The 18620-nt window shown below is 40.6% G+C and overlaps 1 non-coding gene across 1 annotated transcript; it reads left to right on the top strand.

Moving 5' to 3' along the window:
• Positions 1-18125: 18125 nt before the first annotated feature.
• Positions 18126-18233, top strand: LOC112718498 (small nucleolar RNA R71). Its single transcript, XR_003160836.1, has one exon. It is a non-coding gene; the product is annotated as a small nucleolar RNA R71 (small nucleolar RNA).
• Positions 18234-18620: the final 387 nt, after the last annotated feature.

Raw genomic sequence — 18620 nt, 5'->3', positions numbered from 1 at the left:
AGTGCTATGTCTGTGCTTTAATTCCTTGTGTTCTTCTATTTGTGTTTTGTTTTCTGTTTTTCTATCTATTTATAACTACTGTTTACTACTTTACTGTATTCTAGTATTCATCTGCTACTCGGAATCAAATAAATGAATGTAACTAACAACCCCGACCCTACTAAGAACTCCCCAGTTCTTACCCCTTCTCTCCCTTCTTCCCCTTCAGATGGAGACGGGCGTGATATTCTATGAGTTTGAGGACCCCTATGTCTACGAGGATCCGATACATCACAGTTACTTCATCATGGGATTGGAGCCTCGTATTAGACGATACGCATTACCTAATCGAGCTTTTCAACATCCTCTGTCTAGCCCGCATTTTGACCCCGATGCTCCTTACGACTCTCCCTTATCCTGGTTACATCCTGACGCACCTGTACATCCTTTTCCTGATGATCATGAGCACCCTATACCAGCTCAACCTTTGAATGAGGTGGAACCTGAGCCTATCATTCCTGATGAGCCCGTGTTAGCTGTTGACTACGTACTGGTGATACCACCAGAGTGGGACTTTCCCCCTGAGCCGATCCATGCTTTTTCACAGCCCGATGAGCCGGCACTACCAGACGGTGGGGTAGCCCCTATATACGCGAACGGACCTGTTCTCGCGAATGGTTTTGTACATAGTGACAACAGTATTTCCTGTAGACCTGAGGGTTTAGCTGTAGCTGCAGATGATGAGGAGGAGGAGGATCCTGAGATAGAGATAGAGCAGGATGAGGAGATGGACGAGCCTCACGGTGATTCTCCGAATGGCCATGTGTAGATATAGTCTGACAATAGAAGGGGCATCTTTTGATGACACTCTAGTCTGACATTATCTGTTAGTTAATCTCTCACTTGTGTTAGTACACCCGAGAGCTAGGAGCTATATAGTGGTTAGGCTAGCCTGGGCGCCAGTTTAGCGGCTTTTTTTGTATGGGCCAGGCCCTAGGAGTGTCGTGTATATATTAGCTACGTAGGATGACGAGGATGTAAACTGACTTGATCTTGTGTAAACGCTACATATTTTGTTATAGTGTATATGATGTATATTATTAGTTATATTTCTATGTTTCTTTATGCTACTTTCCTTTTACTCTCAATGTATGCTTGATTATTTTATCTCTTCTCCGCAACGAATAAAAAAAAAGTTACTCGTAAAATTGGCATCGTTCTAACAAAGAACAGGCTCATATACTAAATATTATTTAATAATTAGGAATGATAAGTTAGTAACACTTAGCTTCTTGTATGACCATGGCATACTGGGAGTTGGGTCGTTACATTTAAGACATGGACACCAGACACTAATGATCATGTAATAAAGACACAAACATAGACAAAACATCAAGCATAAGAAACCAAAAAACAGAAAAATAAGAACAAGGAAATTAAAGAACGGGTCCACCTTAGTGATAGCGGCTAGTTCTTCCTCTTGAAGATCCGATGGAGTGCTTGAGCTTCTCAATATTCCTTCCTTGCCTTTGTTGCTCCTCCCTCATAGCTCTTTGGTCCTCCTAATTTCATGGAGGATAATGGAGTGCTCTTGGTGCTCCATCCTTAGTTGCTCCATATTAGAACTCAAATCTCCTAAAGAGGTGCTGAGTTGCTCCCAATAGTTGTGTGGAGAAAAATGCATCCCTTGAGGCATCTCAGGAATTTCTTGATGAGGGACTTCCTCATGCTCTTGTTGAGGTCCATGAGGGGGCTCTCTTGTTTTCTCCATCCTTTTTTGTGATGGGCTTGTCCTCTTCAATGATGATGTGTTCCTCTATGATAATTTCAATTGAATTGCATAGGTGACAGATGAGATGAGGAAAGGCTAACCTTACCAAAGTGGAAGGCTTGTCAGCCACCTTGTATAGTTCTAGAGGTATGATCTCATGAACCTCCACTTCCTGTCCAATCATGATATTATGGATCATGATAGCCCGATCCACAGTTAATTCGGACTGGTTGCTAGTAGGAATGATAGAGCATTGGATGAACTCTAACCATCCTCTAGCCACGGGTTTGAGGTCAAGCCTTCTCAGTTGAATAGGCTTGCCTTTGGAGTCTCTCTTCCATTGGGCTCCTTCCACATAGATGTCCATGAGGACTTGATCCAACCTTTGATCAAAGTTAACCCTTCTTGTGAAAGGATGAAGATCTCCTTGCATCATTAGCAAGTTGAATGCCAACCTCACAATTTTCGGATTGAAATCTAAGTATTTCTCCTGAACCACTGTAAGCCAATTCTTTGGGTTCGGGTTCACACTTTGATCATGGTTCTTAGTGATCCATGCATTAGTATATAACTCTTGAACCATTAAGATTCCAACTTGTTGGATGGGGTTGGTGAGAACTTCCCAACCTCTTCTTCGAATTTCTTGCCAGACCTCTGGATATTCGCTCTTTTTGAGCTTGAAGGGGACCTCGGGGATCACCTTTTTCTTGACCACAACTTCATAGAAATGGTCTTGATGGACATTTGAGATGAATCTCTCCATTTTCCATGACTCGGAGGTGGAAGCAATTGCCTTCCCTTTCCTCTTTCTAGAGGTTTCTCCGGTCTTAGGTGCCATTAATGGTTATGAAAAAACAAGAAGCAACACTTTTTCCCACACCAAACTTAAAAGGTTTGCTTGTCCTTGAGCAACAAAAGAAAGAAAGGAGGAGAAGAAGAAAAAATAGAGGAGATGGAAGTGTAGGAGTGGTTCAGCCAAGGGAGGTTGGGAGTGTTTGTGATGTGTGAAAATGAAGGAGTAAGGAGGGGTATTTATAGGGTAAAGGGGAGAGGGAATCCGTGTGATAGGGGTTGGGTTTGGGAGGGAAATGGTCTGAAATTGAGTGGGTGGGGGTAGGTGAGTTGTATGATGGGTAATAGTGGATGGATGTGAGTGGTGAAGAGATTATGGGGAAGAGGGTAGAATTTGATAGGTGAATGGTGTTTGAAGAAAGGTGTTATGGAAAGGTGTGAAGAGGAATGAGAGTGAGTTGGGGTAAGTAGGGATTCTGTGGGGTCCACAGATCCTGAGGTGTCAAGGATTTCTCATCTATGCACCTTTCTGGCATTAAATGCCAGTCTGGCTGTCAATTCTGGCGTTTAACGCCCAAAATGCTACCAGACTGGGCGTTAAACGCCCATTCTGCTACCTTTACTGGCGTTTAATGCTAGCCAGACACTAAACATCCTTTTCTGGCGTTAAACGCCAATCTGGCTGCCATTTCTGGTGTTTAATGCCCAGAATGCTGCCAAACTGGGCGTTAAATGCCCATTCTGCTATCCTTACTGGCGTTTAAACACCAGTAAGCTCGTCCTCCAGGGTGTGCTATTTTTTATGCTATTTTTTATTCATGCTTTAATTCTGCAGCTGTTTTTGTGACTCCACATGATCATCAACCTAAAGAAAACATAGACTAACGATGGAGAATAAAATGAAAAAGTAATTAATATAGATAAATAAAATTGGGTTGCCTCCCAATAAGCGCTTCTTTAATGTCAATAGCTTGACAGGAAGCTCTTACAGAGCTTCACAGATGCTCAGAGCATGATTGTCGCCTCCCAACACCAAACTTAGAGTTTGAATGTGGGGGCTTTGCTTGACTCTGTATGGAGAGAATTAGATTAAGCTTTTCATCCCTCTTCTCCATATATACAGAAGAAGATCATTGAGTCTTAAACACAAGGTAGTCCTCATTCAATTGAAGAACTAACTCTTCTCTGTCCACATCAATCACAGCCTTTGCTGTGGCTAGGAAGGGTCTTCCAAGGATGATGGATTCATCCTCATCCCTCCTAGTGTCTAGGATTATGAAGTCAGCAGAGACGTAAAGGCCTTCAACCTTCACTAAGACATCCTCTACAAGTCCATAAGCCTGTTTCATTGATTTGTCTGCCATCTCTAGTGAGATTCTTACAACTTGTACCTCAAAGATCCCTAGTTTCTCCATTACAGAGAGTGGCATGAGGTTGATACCTGACCCTAGGTCACACAGAGCCTTTTCAAAGTTCATGGTGCCTATGGTGCAAGGTATTAAGAACTTTTTGGGATCCGGTTTCTTTTGAGGCAATGTTTGCTCAATCTATGTATTCAGTTCATTGATGAGCAATGGAGGTTCATCCTCCCAAGTCTCATTACCAAGTAACTTGGCATTCAGCTTCATGATTTCTCCTAGATACTAAGCAACTTGCTCTTCAACAATATCTTCGTCCTCTTCAGAGGAAGAATACTCATCAAAGCTCATGAATGACAATAGTAACTTCAGTAGAATCTCTATGGTCTCTGTGTGAGTCTCAGATTCCTTTGGTTCCTCAATAGAAAACTCCTTATTGGTCAGTGAACGTCCCTTGAGGTCTTCCTCACTGGGAATCACTGCCTTTTTACTCTTTCTAGGTTTGGCCATTTTGGTTATAGTTATGGCCTTGCACTCTCTTTTGGGATTTTCTTCTATATTACTTGGGAGAGTACTAAGAGGAGTTTCAGTAACTCTTTTACTCAGCTGACCCACTTGTGCCTCCAAATTTTTGATGGAGGACGTTGTTTCATTCATAAAACTGAGAGTGGTCTTAGATAGATCAGAGATTATGTTTGCTAAGCCAGAGAGGCTCTGCTCAGAATTCTCTGTCTGTTGCTAAGAAGATGATGAAAAAGGCTTGCTATTTGGTGCACGAAATTGTGATCAATACTTTTCACAACTCAATTAATCCCCGGTGATGAACCCAAAAAATTGGTGTTCAATACCATGGCATAAACACAACTTCGCACAACTAACCAGCAAGTGTACTGGGTCGTCCAAGTAATAAACCTTACGCGAGTAAGGGTCGATCCCACAGAGATTGTTGGTATGAAGCAAGCTATGGTCACCTTGTAAATCTTAGTCAGGCAAACTCAAGTGGTTATGAATGATGAATAAAACATAAAGATAAAGATAGAGATACTTATGTAATTCATTGGTGGGAATTTCAGATAAGCGTATGAAGATGCTTGGTCCCTTCCGTCTCTCTGCTTTCCTACTGTCTCCATCCAATCCTTCTTACTCCTTTCCATGGCAAGCTGTATGCAAGGGTTTCACCGTTGTCAGTGGCTACCTCCCATCCTCTCAGTGAAAATGTTCAACGCACCCTGTCACAGCACGGCTAATCATCTGTCGGTTCTCAATCAGGTCGGAATAGAATCCAGTGATTCTTTTGCATCTGTCACTAACGCCCAGCCCTCAGGAGTTTGAAGCTCGTCACAGTCATTCAATCATTGAATCCTACTCAGAATACCACAGACAAGGTTTAGACCTTCCGGATTCTCTTGAATGCCGCCATCAATTCTAGCTTATACCACGAAGATTCCGGTTAAAGAATCCAAGAGATATCCACCCAATCTAAGGTAGAACAGAGGTGGTTGTCAGGCACACGTTCATAGGTGAGTGGTGGACGAAATTGTGATCCTTAATTAATGGCTCTTTGGCATGTGCCAAGGAGAACTAATTTAACTAACTGATTACTTGCACAATTCCGTTCAACTAACCAGCAAGTGTACTGAGTCGTCCAAGTAATACCTTACGTGAGTAAGGGTCGAATCCACAGAGATTATTGGTTTGAAGCAATCAATATTTATTTTATTAATCTTAGTCAGGATGTCAATAGGATTATTTGGATTAAAAGTGAAATTACTAGATTTGATTATAAAATTAAAAGAGGGAACAATGTTACTTTGATATGCAGTACTGGGGAATATGTTGGAGTTTTGGAGATGCTTTGTCCTCTGACTTCTACTCTTCCTTGAAATCCTCTTCTCACACGCAGGTTCCTTCCATGGCAAGCTCTATGTAGGGTGTCACCGTTGTCAGTGGCTACTTCCCATCCTCGCAGTGAAAACTATGCTCACGCACTCTGTCACAATACGGCTAATCACCGGTTGGTTCCCGCTCCTACTGGAATAGAATCACTCTTTTGCGTCTGTCACTAACGCCCAGCAGGTTAAAGTTTGAAGCACGTCACAGTCATTCAATCCCGGAATCCTACTCGGAATACCACAGACAAGGTTTAGACTTTCCGGATTCTCATGAATGCTGCCATCAATCCGGCTTATACCACGAAGATTCTGTTGGGGAATCTAAGAGATATTCATTCAATCTGATGTAGAACGGAGGTGGTTGTCAGGCACACGTTCATGGATTGAGGAAGGTGATGAGTGTCACGGATCATCACCTTCTCCACAATTAATCGCGAATAAACATCTTAGATAAGAACAAGCGTGTTTGAATGGAAAACAAAGGAATTGTATTAAATCATCGAGACGCTGCAGAGCTCCTCACCCCCAACAATGGAGTTTAGAGACTCATGCCATCACAAAGTATGTAATTCAGATCTGAAAAATGTCATGAGGTACAAGAAATGTCTGTAAAAGTTGTTTAAATAGTAAACTAGTAACCTAGGGTTACAGAAAATGAATAAACTAAGATAATTGGTGCAGAAATCCACTTCTGGGGCCCACTTGGTGTGTGCTGGGGCTGAGACTAAAGCTTTCCACGTGTGGAGGCCTTTCTTGGCGTCAAACTCCAGGTTATGACGTGTTTTGGGCGTTTAACTCCGGATCATGACGTTTTTCTGGCGTTTAACTCCAGACAGCAGCATGAACTTGGCGTTTAACGCCAAGTTACGTCGTCTATCCTCGCGCAAAGTATGGACTATTATATATTGCTGGAAAGCCCTGGATGTCTACTTTCCAACGCCGTTGAGAGCGCGCCAATTGGACTCCTGTAGCTCCAGAAAATCCATTTCGAGTGCAGGGAGGTCAGGATCCAACAGCATCAGCAGTCCTTTTTCAGCCTAAGTCAGATTTTTGCTCAGCTCCCTCAATTTCAGCCAGAAAATACCTGAAATCACAGAAAAACACACAAACTCATAGTAAAGTCTAGAAATATGATTTTTGCCTAAAAACTAATAATATTCTACTAAAAATTAATTAAAACATACTAAAATCTACATGAAATTACCCCCAAAAAGCGTATAAAATATCCGCTCATCACAACACCAAACTTAAACTGTTGCTTGTCCTCAAGCAACTAGATAAATAAAATAGGATGAAAAGAAATTAAGAAGCAATAATATCTCAGAGTTTTAAGTGAAGCTCAGATTCTTATTAGATGAGCGGGGCTTGTAGCTTTTTGCCTCTGAATAGTTTTGGCATCTCACTTTATCCTTTGAAATTCAGAATGGTTGGCATCCATAGGAACTCAGAATTCAGATAGTGTTATTGACTCTCCTAGTTTAGTATGTTGATTCTTGAACATAGCTACTTATTGAGTCTTGGCCGTGGCCCTAAGCATTTTGTTTTCCAGTATTACCACCGGATACATAAATGCCACAGACACATAACTGGGTGAACCTTTTCAGATTGTGACTCAGCTTTGCTAAAGTCCCCAATTAGAGGTGTCCAGAGTTCTTAAGCACACTCTTTTTGCTTTGGATCACGACTTTAACCACTCAGTCTCAAGCTTTTCACTTGGACCTGCATGCCACAAGCACATGGTTAGGGACAGCTTGATTTAGCCGCTTAAGCCTGGATTTATTTCCTTGGGCCCTCCTATCCATTGATGCTCAAAGCCTTGGATCCTTTTTACCCCTGCCTTTTGGTTTTAAGGGCTATTGGCTTTTTCTGCTTGCTTTTTCTTTTTCTTTCTATTTTATTCCCCTTTTTTTTTTTCGCACAAGCTTTTGCTTTTTCACTGCTTTTTCTTGCTTCAAGAATCACTTTCATGATTTTTCAGATCATCAATAACATTTCTCTTGTTCATCATTCTTTCAGGAGCCAACAATTTTAACATTCATAAAATTCAATATCAAAAATATGCACTGTTCAAGCATTCATTCAGAAGACAAAAAGTATTGTCACCACATATAATTAATTAGAATTTTTCTTATTAAGAACTCGAAAAAATATTGCCTCTTTATTCTAAAAATCTACTATTTTATTCATGTTTAATGATGATGAGAAAAATAAATTATAACTTAATTGGAATTAAAATCAAAGTAGAGATACTAATTACTACTACTAATATATAACTTCTAAGGTAAATTTCTAATAAGAACAGTTATCACAGAGTTAAGGCAAAGATTAGAACTCAACGACCTGTGTCTTGGCAAGTGGATGTTCCTCTAGTCTATGGGGTGCCTTCAAGAATTAATTTCTGACGCTTCAGCTCCTTTAAGTTCACATCCTTGCTCTTCTTGTTCCCTTGGGTGCCATGATCTTGATGAGTTTTAGCTCAGTGATCATGGCAACTCACACCAAACTTAGAGGTTTGCTTGTCCTCAAGCAAAAGAAAGGACAGGAGAGGAATAGAGGGAGAGGCAATTTCAAAATTCAAAAGATATGATGAGTTGAAAAAGATTTGAAAAAGATTTGGATTGGAAAAGAGTTGGGTTTATGAATTAAGATATATTTGATATTTTTGAAAAAGGGATTTTAGAAATTAGTGTTTTTAGAAATTAGGATTAAAAATTTTGGAATTGAAGGGTGACATTTTGAAACATGTTTATGCAAGAAATCATGAATTGAAACATAAAAATTTAGAAAAATTAGAAAGAAAAACGAATTTTACCTCCTCCCCACCATCCTGGCGTTAAACGCCCAAACGATGCATGTTTTGGGCGTTCAACGCCCAAATGCTGCTTCTCCTGGGCGTTCAACGCCCAGCTGATGCTTCTTTCTGGCGTTGAACGCCAGGAGGTCCTTCTTTACTGGGCGTTTTTCTAAACGCCCAGAATGCTAGCAGATTGGCGTTAAACGCCCAGAAGGTGCATCTTTCTGGCGTTTAACGCCCAGAAGATGCTCCTTTCTGGCGTTTAACGCCCAGAAGGCTACCCTTACTGGCGTTAAACGCCCAGTGGGTGCTTCTTTTGGGCGTTTAACGCCCAAAGTGTTTCTTACTGGCGTTTTCATGCCAGTGAGCTTCCAAATTTCTCTGTAACTCTTGGGACTTCAGTAAATTGCTATTTCAACTTTGAAGATACTTAGACCTAAACCTGTAAAGAAAGAAAATTTATTTAATTAGTAATTAACTTTGTACATGGCTGGGTTGCCTCCCAGCAAGCGCTTCTTTAATGTCATTAGCTGGACTATCACTGATCTTTAATTAAGTCTCAGTCTTGAGCATTCTTGCTCGAGATTACCTTCAAGATAGTGTTTAACTCTTTGTCCATTAACAATGAACTTTTTGTTAGAGTCACTATCCTGAAGTTCTATGTATCCATATGGTGATACGCTTGTGATCACATATGGACCTCTCCACCGGGATTTTAATTTCCCAGGGAATAATTTGAGCCTTGAATTAAATAGCAGGACTTTCTGTCCTGGCTCAAAGACTCTGGATGACAATTTCTTATCATGCCATCTTTTTGCTTTCTCTTTGTAAATTTTTGCATTTTCGAAAGCATTGAGTCTAAATTCCTCTAGCTCATTTAACTGGAGCAATCGTTTTTCTCCAGCTAACTTGGCATCAAGGTTCAGGAATCTGGTTGCCCAATAGGCCTTGTGTTCCAGTTCCACTGGCAAGTGACATGCCTTTCCATACACGAGCTGGTATGGAGAGGTCCCTATGGGGGTCTTGAATGCTGTTCTGTATGCCCACAGAGCATCATCCAAGCTTCTTGCCCAATCCTTTCTACGGTTAATTACAGTCCGTTCCAGGATTCGTTTAAGTTCTCTATTTGAGACTTCAGCTTGCCCATTAGTTTGTGGGTGATATGGAGTAGCCACCCTGTGGTTGACTCCATAACGTACCAGAGCAGAGTGAAGCTGTTTATTACAGAAATGAGTGCCCCCATCACTGATTAACACTCTAGGGATACCAAATCTGCTGAAGATATGTTTCTGGAGGAATTTTAACACTGTTTTAGTGTCATTAGTGGGTGTTGCAATAGCTTCCACCCATTTGGATACATAATCCACTGCCACCAGAATATAGGTGTTTGAGTATGATGGTGGGAAAGGTCCCATGAAGTCAATGCCCCATACATCAAACAACTCAATCTCCAAGATTCCTTGTTGAGGCATGGCATAACTGTGAGGCAGATTGCCTGATCTTTGGCAACTATCACAGTTAAGCACAAATGCTCGGGAATCTTTATAGAGAGTAGGCCAGTAGAAGCCACTTTGGAGGACTCTTGTGGCTGTTCGTTCACTTCCAAAATGTCCTCCATACTGTGATCCATGGCAATGCCAAAGGATCTTCTGTGCTTCTTCTTTAGGCACACATCTACGGATTACTCCGTCTGCACATCTCTTAAAGAGGTATGGTTCATCCCAAAGATAGTACTTTGCATCTGTGATTAATTTCTTTGATTGCATCTTACTGTACTCTTTGGGTATGAATCTTACTGCCTTGTAGTTTGCAATGTCTGCAAACCATGGCACTTCCTGGATGGCTAGTAGTTGCTCATCTGGAAAGGTTTCAGAAATTTCAGTGAGAGGGAGGGACGCCCCTTCCACTGGTTCTATTCGGGACAGGTGATCTGCTACTTGATTCTCTGTCCCTTTTCTGTCTCTTATTTCTATATCAAACTCTTGCAGAAGCAACACCCATCTGATGAGTCTGGGTTTTGAATCCTGCATTGTGAGTAGATATTTAAGAGCAGCATGATCAGTGTACACAATCACTTTTGATCCTACTAAGTAGGATCTGAATTTGTCAATGGCATAAACCACTGCAAGTAGCTCTTTTTCTGTGGTTGTGTAATTCTTCTGTGCATCATTTAGCACACGGCTGGCATAGTAAATGACATGCAGAAGCTTGTCATGCCTTTGTCCCAACACTGCACCAATGGCATGGTCACTGGCATCACACATCAGTTCAAATGGTAATGTCCAGTCTGGTGCAGAGATGATTGGTGCTGTAACCAATTTAGCTTTCAGAGTCTCAAATGCCTGCAGACACTCTTCATCAAAGATAAATGGCGTGTCTGCAGCTAGCAGGTTGCTCAGAGGTTTGGCGATTTTTGAAAAATCCTTTATAAACCTCCTATAGAACCCTGCATGTCCCAGAAAGCTTCTGATTGCCTTAACATTAGCAGGTGGTGGTAATTTTTCAATTACTTCTACCTTAGCTTGGTCCACCTCTATCCCCTTGTTCGAAATTTTGTGCCCAAGGACAATTCCTTCAGTCACCATAAAGTGACATTTTTCCCAATTTAAAACCAGGTTAGTCTCTTGGCATCTTTTCAGAACAAGTGCTAAATGGTTAAGGCAGGAGCTGAATGAGTCTCCAAATACTGAAAAGTCATCCATGAAGACTTCCAGAAATTTTTCCACCATATCAGAGAAAATTGAGAGCATGCACCTCTGAAAGGTTGCAGGTGCATTGCACAGGCCAAATGGCATTCTTCTGTATGCAAATACTCCAGATGGGCATGTGAATGCTGTTTTCTCCTGATCCTGGGGATCTACTGCAATTTGATTATAACCTGAATATCCATCCAGGAAGCAGTAGTATTCATGACCTGCTAGTCTTTCTAGCATCTGGTCTATGAATGGTAAAGGAAAATGATCCTTTCTGGTGGCTGTATTGAGCCTTCTGTAATCAATGCACATACGCCACCCTGTAACTGTCCTTGTAGGAACCAGTTCATTTTTTTCATTATGAACCACTGTCATGCCACCCTTCTTAGGGACAACTTGGACAGGGCTCACCCAGGGGCTGTCAGAAATAGGATAAATAATCCCAGCCTCTAGTAATTTAGTGACCTCTTTTTGCACCACTTCTTTCATAGCTGGATTCAGCCGCCTTTGTGGTTGAACCACTGGCTTGGCGTCATCCTTCAACAAGATTTTGTGCATGCATCTGGCTGGGCTAATGCCCTTAAGATCACTAATGGACCACCCAAGAGCTGTCTTGTGCGTCCTTAGCACTTGAATTAGTGCTTCCTCTTCCTGTGGCTCTAAGGTAGAGCTTATAATGACAGGAAAGGTTTCACCTTCTCCCAGAAATGCATATTTCAGGGATGGTGGTAATGGTTTGAGCTCGGGTTTTGGAGGTTTCACCTCTTCTTGAGGGATTTTCAGAGGTTCTATTATCTTCTCTGATTCCTCCAAATCAGGCTGAACATCTTTAAAGATGTCCTCCAGCTCTGATTCGAGACTCTCAGCCATATTGACCTCTCTTACCAGAGAGTCAATAATATCAACACTCATGCAGTCATTTGGGTTATCTGGATGTTGCATGGCTTTAACAACATTCAACTTGAACTCCTCCTCATTGACTCTCAAGGTCACTTCTCCTTTTTGGACATCAATGAGGGTTCGGCCAGTTGCTAGGAAAGGTCTTCCTAGAATGAGAGTTGCACTCTTGTGCTCCTCCATTTCCAGCACCACAAAGTCAGTAGGAAAGGCAAATGGCCCAACCTTGACAATCATGTCTTCAATCACGCCTGATGGGTATTTAATGGAGCCATCAGCAAGTTGAAGACATATCCTGGTTGGTTTGATTTCTTCAGTCAAACCAAGCTTTCTGATAGTAGATGCAGGTATTAGGTTGATACTTGCCCCAAGATCGCATAAAGCTTGCTTGGTACAAACACCTTCTAATGTGCATGGTATCATAAAGCTCCCAGGATCTTTAAGCTTCTCAGGTAAGCTTTTCAGAATGACTGCACTGCATTCTTCAGTGAGGTAAACTTTTTCAGTTTCCCTCCAATCCTTCTTATGACTTAAGATCTCTTTCATGAACTTAGCATAAGAAGGTATTTGCTCAAGTGCTTCTGCAAACGGAATCTTTATTTCAAGAGTCCTGAGATAGTCTGCAAAGCGGGCAAATTGCTTATCCTGTTCCGCTTGGCGGCGTTTTTGAGGATAAGGCATTTTGGCTTTGTATTCCTCAACCTTAGTTGCTGCCGGTTTATTACCTACAGAAGTGGGTTGGGAAGCCTTTTTAGAAGGGTTGTTATCAGCACTTGTATGTGACTGATCACCCACTGGCGTTTGAATACCAGGGGTGGAAGCTGGGGTGGCGTTAAACGCCACCTCCTTGCTTGTCACTGGCGTTTGAACGCCAGAACCATGTTCCTTTTGGGCGTTCAATGCCAGATCCATGCTTGTTTCTGGCGTTGAACGCCAGGAATGAGCATGGTTTGGGCGTTCAGCGCCAGCTTTATCCCTTTCTGGGCTCTGCTTGTCCTCAGGGGGATTTTGAGTATCTTCTTGTTCATTTCTTGGTTTTCTGCTGCTTTGAAGTGAGGTATTTAATGTTTTCCCACTCCTTAATTGAACTGCTTGGCATTCTTCTGTTATTTGTTTTGACAGTTGCTTTTCTGTCTGCTTTAATTGTACTTCCATGTTCCTGTTAGCCATTATTGTTTCCTGTAATATTTCCTTGAATTCGGCTAGCTGCTGAGTTAGAAAATCTAATTGCTGATTGAATTCATTAGCCTGATCCACTGGACTGAGTTCTGCAGTTACTGTTTTAGCTTCTTCTTTCATAGAGGATTCACTGCTTAGGTACAGATGCTGATTTCTGGCAACTGTATCAATAAGCTCTTGAGCTTCTTCGATTGTTTTTCTCATATGTATAGATCCACCAGCTGAGTGGTCTAGAGAAATCTGAGCTTTTTCTGTAAGCCCATAGTAGAAGATGTCTAATTGCACCCATTTTGAAAACATTTCAGAGGGGCATTTTCTTAGCATCTCTCTGTATCTCTCCCATGCATCATAAAGGGATTCATTATCTCCTTGTTTGAAGCCTTGGATGCTTAGCCTTAGCTGTGTCATCCGTTTGGGAGGGAAATAGTGATTCAGGAATTTTTCTGACAGCTGTTTCCATGTTTTTATGCTGTTTTTAGGTTGGTTATTTAACCACCTCTTAGCTTGATCTTTTACAGCAAATGGGAACAGTAGTAATCTGTAGACATCCTGATCCACTTCCTTATCATGTATTGTATCAGCAATTTGCAGAAATTGTGCCAGAAACTCTGTAGGTTCTTCATGTGGAAGACCAGAATACTGGCAGTTTTGCTGCACCATGATAATGAGCTGAGGATTCAGCTCAAAGCTACTAACTCCAATGGAGGGTATACAGATACTACTCCCATATGAAGCAGTAGTGGGGTTAGCATATGACCCCAGAGTCCTTTTGGACTGTTCATTCCTACTTGCTTCCATTATGGAATACAAGTTGAGAATTTATATGTTGAGAATTATTTATTTTATAGTAATGGAATAAATAAAAATGGAATAAATAAAAAGAAGTTAAAAATAAATATTTTTTTTTCGAAAAAAATGAAATTAAAATCTAAAAACTAAAAAATTTCGAAAAAGTAGTTGGAAAATATAAAATTTTTGAATTTTGAATTTTATGATGAAAGAGAAAAACACGCAAAAGACACAAGACTTAAAATTTTTAGATCTAATGCTCCTTATTTTCGAAAATTTTTGGAGGGAAAACACCAAGGAACACCAAACTTAAAAATTTTAAGATCAAGACACAAGAAAAACTCAAGAACACCAAGAACACAAGAAAGAACACCAAACTTAAAATTTTAGAAAACCAAGACAAATTTTCGAAAATTATGAAAAGATTAACAAGAAAACACCAAACTTAAAGTTTGGCAAAAGATTAAATCAAGAAAAATTATTTTATTTATTTTTTTTTTTGAAAAAGATTTTCAAAAGTACTGGTGCTCCCTTATCAAGAATATAAGCCAATGCTTTAGCCAATTGGGAATAAATATGACACTTGATGCAGATATTCCAATTAGTGCTTTAAAAAGGAACACAAGTGAAACAAGAAAAGACACAAAGCAAAAAAAACTCAAGATCAAACAAGAAAAATAAGCAAGAACAACTTGAAGATTAATGAAGAACAAAGATCACAAGTCGAAAATTTTAAAGAAAAATATGAGACATGCAATTGACACCAAACTTAGAATAAGACACTAAAACTCACGAAGATTAACACTTAATTAAGAAAAATAATATTTTTGAAAAGAAACTATCCTATCAATATTGATTTAATGACTCTATAACAATAAAAATAAAAATAAATTATTCCTAATCTAAGAAATAAAATAAGCCTTCAATTGTCCAAACTCAATAATCCCCGGCAACGGCGCCAAAAACTTGGTGGACGAAATTGTGATCCTTAATTAATGGCTCTTTGGCATGTGCCAAGGAGAACTAATTTAACTAACTGATTACTTGCACAATTCCGTTCAACTAACCAGCAAGTGTACTGGGTCGTCCAAGTAATACCTTACGTGAGTAAGGGTCGAATCCACAGAGATTATTGGTTTGAAGCAATCAATATTTATTTTATTAATCTTAGTCAGGATGTCAATAGGATTATTTGGATTAAAAGTGAAATTACTAGATTTGATTATAAAATTAAAAGAGGGAACAATGTTACTTTGATATGCAGTACTGGGGAATATGTTGGAGTTTTGGAGATGCTTTGTCCTCTGACTTCTACTCTTCCTTGAAATCCTCTTCTCACACGCAGGTTCCTTCCATGGCAAGCTCTATGTAGGGTGTCACCGTTGTCAGTGGCTACTTCCCATCCTCGCAGTGAAAACTATGCTCACGCACTCTGTCACAATACGGCTAATCACCGGTTGGTTCCCGCTCCTACTGGAATAGAATCACTCTTTTGCGTCTGTCACTAACGCCCAGCAGGTTAAAGTTTGAAGCACGTCACAGTCATTCAATCCCGGAATCCTACTCGGAATACCACAGACAAGGTTTAGACTTTCCGGATTCTCATGAATGCTGCCATCAATCCGGCTTATACCACGAAGATTCTGTTGGGGAATCTAAGAGATATTCATTCAATCTGATGTATAACGGAGGTGGTTGTCAGGCACACGTTCATGGATTGAGGAAGGTGATGAGTGTCACGGATCATCACCTTCTCCACAATTAATCGCGAATAAACATCTTAGATAAGAACAAGCGTGTTTGAATGGAAAACAAAGGAATTGTATTAAATCATCGAGACGCTGCAGAGCTCCTCACCCCCAACAATGGAGTTTAGAGACTCATGCCATCACAAAGTATGTAATTCAGATCTGAAAAATGTCATGAGGTACAAGAAATGTCTGTAAAAGTTGTTTAAATAGTAAACTAGTAACCTAGGGTTACAGAAAATGAATAAACTAAGATAATTGGTGCAGAAATCTACTTCTGGGGCCCACTTGGTGTGTGCTGGGGCTGAGACTAAAGCTTTCCACGTGTGGAGGCCTTTCTTGGCGTCAAACTCCAGGTTATGACGTGTTTTGGGCGTTTAACTCCGGATCATGACGTTTTTCTGGCGTTTAACTCCAGACAGCAGCATGAACTTGGCGTTTAACGCCAAGTTACGTCGTCTATCCTCGCGCAAAGTATGGACTATTATATATTGCTGGAAAGCCCTGGATGTCTACTTTCCAACGCCGTTGAGAGCGCGCCAATTGGACTCCTGTAGCTCCAGAAAATCCATTTCGAGTGCAGGGAGGTCAGGATCCAACAGCATCAGCAGTCCTTTTTCAGCCTAAGTCAGATTTTTGCTCAGCTCCCTCAATTTCAGCCAGAAAATACTTGAAATCACAGAAAAACACACAAACTCATAGTAAAGTCCAGAAATATGATTTTTGCCTAAAAACTAATAATATTCTACTAAAAATTAATTAAAACATACTAAAATCTACATGAAATTACCCCCAAAAAGCGTATAAAATATCCGCTCATCAGTGAGAATGATGATGAGTGTCACGGATCATCACATTCATCAAGTTGAAGAACAAGTGATATCTTAGAACAAGAACAAGCGGAATTAAATAGAAGAACAATAGTAATTGCATTAATACTCGAGGTACAGCAGAGCTCCACACCTTAATCTATGGTGTGTAGAAATTCCACCGTTGAAAATACATAAGAACAAGGTCTAGGCATGGCCGAATGGCCAGCCTCCCAAAGTGATCAAAAGATCTAAAGATCAAAAGATTCCAAAGATCCAAAGATGAAAATACTATAGTAAAAGGTCCTATATATAGAGAACTAGTAGCCTAGGGTGTACAGAGATGAGTAAATGACATAAAAATCCACTTCCGGGCCCACTTGGTGTGTGCTTGGGCTGAGAATTGAAGCATTTTCGTGTAGAGACTCTTCTTGGAGTTAAACGCCAGCTTTGGTGCCAGTTTGGGCGTTTAACTCCCATCCTTGTGCCAGTTCCGGCGTTTAACGCTGAGAATTCTGATGGTGACTTTGAACGCCGGTTTGGGCCATCAAATCTTGAGCAAAGTATGGACTATCATATATTGCTGGGAAGCCCAGGATGTCTAATTTCCAACGCCGTTGAGAGCGTGCCAATTGGGCTTCTGAATCTCTAGAAAATCCACTTCGAGTGCAGGGAGGTCAGAATCCAACAGCATCTGCAGTCCTTTTTAGTCTCTGAATCAGATTTTTGCTCAGGTCCCTCAATTTCAGCCAGAAAATACCTGAAATCACAGAAAAACACACAAACTCATAGTAAAGTCCAGAAAAGTGAATTTTTACTAAAAACTAATAAAAATATACTAAAAACTAACTAGATCATACTAAAAACATACTAAAAACAATGCCAAAAAGCGTATAAATTATCCGCTCATCACTATTGCCAAACCTATTTCTCCCACCATTATTGTTGTTGAAGCCTTGTTGAGGCTTCTGTTGATCCTTCCATGAGAAATTTGGATGATTTCTCCTTGAAGGAATATAGGTGTGTCCATAGGATTCTCCCATGTAATTCACCTCTTCCATTGTAGGATTCTCAGGGTCATAAGCTTCTCCTTCAGAGGAGGCTTTTTTAGCACTACCGGATGCAGCTTGCAATCCAGTCAGATTATGAGAAATTATATTGACTTGCTGAGTTAATATTTTGTTCTGAGCCAATATGACATTCAGAGTATTAATCTCAAGAACTCTCTTCTTCTGAGTCATCCCATTATTCACAGGATTTCTTTCAGAAGTGTGCATGAACTGGTTATTTGCAACCATCTCAATGAGTTCTTGGGCTTCTGCAGGGGTTTTCAGATAAAGAGATCCACCAGTAAAATAGTCCAATGTCATCTTGGATAATTCAGACAGACCATCATAGAATATACATATGATGCTCCATTCGAGAAGCATGTCAGAAGGACACCTTTTGGTTAATTGCTTGTATCTTTCCCAAGCTTCATAGAGGGATTCACCTTCCTTCTGTTTGAAGGTTTGCACGTCCACTCTAAGCTTGCTCAGCTTTTGAGGTGGAAAGAATTTGGTCAAGAAAGCATTGACCAACTTGTCCCAAGAGTTCAGGCTTTCTCTATGTTGTGAGTCCAACCATGTTCTAGCTCTGTCTCTCACAGCAAAGGGGAAAAGCATAAGTCTGTAGACCTCGGAATCAACCCCATTGGTCTTAACAATATCACAGATCTGCAAGAAGTTAGCTAAGAACTAATGAGGGTCTTCAGATGGAAGTCCATGAAACATGCAATTCTACTGCATTAGAGAAACTAATTGAGGCTTAAGCTCAAAGTTGTTTGCTTTAATGGCAGGAATTGAGATGCTTCTTCCATAGAAGTTGGAAGTTGGTGCAGCATAGTCACCAAGCATCTTCCTTGCATCTCTGGCATTGTT

Source organism: Arachis hypogaea, chromosome 10 (assembly GCF_003086295.3).
Source record: "Arachis hypogaea cultivar Tifrunner chromosome 10, arahy.Tifrunner.gnm2.J5K5, whole genome shotgun sequence".
Taxonomy (NCBI): Eukaryota; Viridiplantae; Streptophyta; class Magnoliopsida; order Fabales; family Fabaceae; genus Arachis; species Arachis hypogaea.
The sequence above is the reverse complement of the archived record's forward strand: the minus strand, read 5'-3'. Positions and strand labels throughout refer to the sequence as shown.